General features: G+C 42.1%; 1 pseudogene; it reads right to left on the bottom strand.

Annotated features, from left to right (window-relative positions):
• Nucleotides 1-627: 627 nt before the first annotated feature.
• LOC121191514 lies at nt 628-1,820 on the bottom strand (annotated as a pseudogene).
• Between the last annotated feature and the right edge of the window lie 862 nt (nt 1,821-2,682).

The raw sequence follows: 2,682 nt of genomic DNA, 5'->3' as shown, positions 1-2,682 counted from the left end.
GGTACAGTGTGGACTCTTCACTCCAGCAGACAAAAGCTTCAGCCCTAACTCCTGCAGGTCATTGTTACTGAGGTCCAAGTCTCTCAGACTAGAGAACTGGGAGCTGAGAACTGAGGACAGAGCTTCACAGCTTCTCTCTGAGAGGTTACAGCTGCTCAGTCTGAAGAGGAAACAATGAAGATAAAGTCAACATTTGTGTTGAAAGTACAATGAAAGGAGCAAAACTCTCAGTTTGCTCTGCAGCTCACAGCAAACTAACAGACCTGCATTTGAAAACTGAGCCAAACATCAAACAGATTTGTTCTGTGAAGCAGAAATATCACTTCTTTATCCACCTCGACACCTTGTTGGAAGCTTGAAGACATTTCACCTCACATCCGAGAAGCTTCTACACTTGTAGAGACTGGTTAGAGAGCCCAAACATTTAACCGCATCCCTTTTCCTCCTAGTGGGTGGTATCCCTGAGAGCAATCGAACCATTAGAGTAGAACCGTTCACATCTTGGGTGGTGCCTGCTGGGCTGCATCCAGTTGACTCATTAGCACCTGAGGGTAACTCGGCTGATCTTTGAAACTAAGCATCATGTGAGTCGTTAGAGTCACACGAGCCCAGATGTGGATGGGTTAGTCATCTGGTTAGGGATCTCAAAACTGCATTGTAGGTAGGTGACAGCAGGTGTCTTAGACCACTCCCTCTGTTCAGTGATGGATGTTCTATTTTGGCACAGATGGCCTCCTTAACTCCTCTTTCAAACCATCTATATTGTCGGTCCAAAATGTGGGCATCACTGTCTTCAAAGGACTGTCCCTTCTCCTTGAGATGCAGGTGAAAGACTGAGTTTTGACCAGAGGACTTAGCTCGTCTATGATGGGCCATGCATTTTTGGAGTAGTTGTTTAGTCTCCTCTATGTTTAGGTCGGAACACTCCTCGCTGCATTTCATTGCATAGATGACATCACTTAGCTTGTTTTGGGGAATTTTGTCTTTGGGGTGTACCAGTTTCTGTCTTAGAGTGTTACAGGGCTTAAAACAAACTCTGACACTTCAGCCACATACGGTACCATAATATTTCTGCGTTGGTTTGTGGTGTCCTCCCTGTTGGTGGTTGTGATGTTTCCTCTTGGGTCTGTTGGGGATTTGGTGAAGGCCCATTTCGGGAAACCACAGTTATGGAGAACCTTCCTTATATATGTGTTCTTTCTCTTTTCCTTTCGTTGTAGTGGGGATGTTTTGTGCCCGGTGGTATAGGGTTCTGATAACCCCCTAATTTGTGTTCGAGTGGATGATGGGAGTCAAAAAGCAGTTATTGGTCTGTGTGTGTCGGCTTACAGTAGATTTCAACAGTGAGGCTCATCATTTTCCATGTACACACCACAGTCCAGGAAAGGGAGTTTGTAGTCCTTTGTGTCTTCCCTAGTTAACTTAATATTTTCATTAACCAAGTTAATGTCTTTTGTGAAAGCTTCCACTTCTTGGATTTTGATTTTGACCCAGTCGTCAACCACATATCTGAACCAATGGGTTGGAGTGGAACCCTTGAAGGAGTACAGAGCTCTGCTCTCCACTTCCTCCATGTATAGGTTGGTCACAATAGGTGAAACAGGGAAACCCATGGCACAGCCGTGTTTCCGTCTGTAGAAATCTTCATTGTATTTCAAGTAGGTTGTGGAGAGGCAGAGGTCTAAAAGAGTGCAGATCTGGTCCACTGTGAGATTGGTACGATCATTGAGGGAGTGGTCTTCCACAAGCCTTTTTCTGACTATTTCCACTGCCTCACCTGAGGGTATACAAGTATATTTACTGGTTCCACTCCAACCCATTGGGTCAGATATGTGGATGACACCTGGGTCAAATTCAAAACCCAAGAAGTGGAAGCTTTTTAAAGGAAAATCCCTTTTCAGTGTCTGAGTTTATCTTGAAAGGAGAAGCTAAAACATGGGATACTGTAGTAATATTTCATTAGTGAACATCTAGAAGAAGATCTAGATGTTTGACCGTTCACATTAATCCTTAACTTACTCCTTAATTGAGACCTTATATTAAATTATTAGTATTAACTCATTAATTAGTGAACATTCATCCATTCATCTGTCTTTCATGTTTTCATTTAGTATTTATTAGTTGATAGAAATGTATTCTATTTTGTTACAGTTCTCTTTACTTAGCATTAAGTTGAAATCTTGGTTTCATAGTGAAATAAAAAGTTGTCACTGAATTTTTCTGTCATAGTTTTTACCCGTCATTAAAATTGACATGTAATCGTCTAAACCACTTCACAACAAATCATAAATGAGTTTGTGTATCTCAGCCAGAGTTCATATATGTGAGCTCTACATAGGGGTGTGCGATATGATGATATTAGATCGTGAAGGATTAGAAAGTGTTGACGATCTGCCAGAGGAGAGAGATCGTATTATCGTCTATAGGGCACATTCTATTAATTGCAGCTCTATGCTTACGCCAGACGCATGAGAAGTTTTTTTTTTCCTTGGGAAACTAACAGCCTGCTTTACGTGAACATGACCAACCAATCATGGTGAAGTACGAGCAGTGCTGATTTTTTTTTTTTACTAGCCTTGCTGTTTCAGTCAAGGCATAGCGGGTAGCCATGGCTGACAACGAAAGTGAAAGCTGAGAGTTGGTCCCCAAAAAGAACTCCACTTCAGTTGTATGGACAGTGTT

The sequence above is a fragment of the Toxotes jaculatrix genome, chromosome 13 (assembly GCF_017976425.1).
Source record: "Toxotes jaculatrix isolate fToxJac2 chromosome 13, fToxJac2.pri, whole genome shotgun sequence".
Lineage (NCBI taxonomy): Eukaryota > Metazoa > Chordata > Actinopteri > Toxotidae > Toxotes > Toxotes jaculatrix.
The sequence above is the reverse complement of the archived record's forward strand: the minus strand, read 5'-3'. Positions and strand labels throughout refer to the sequence as shown.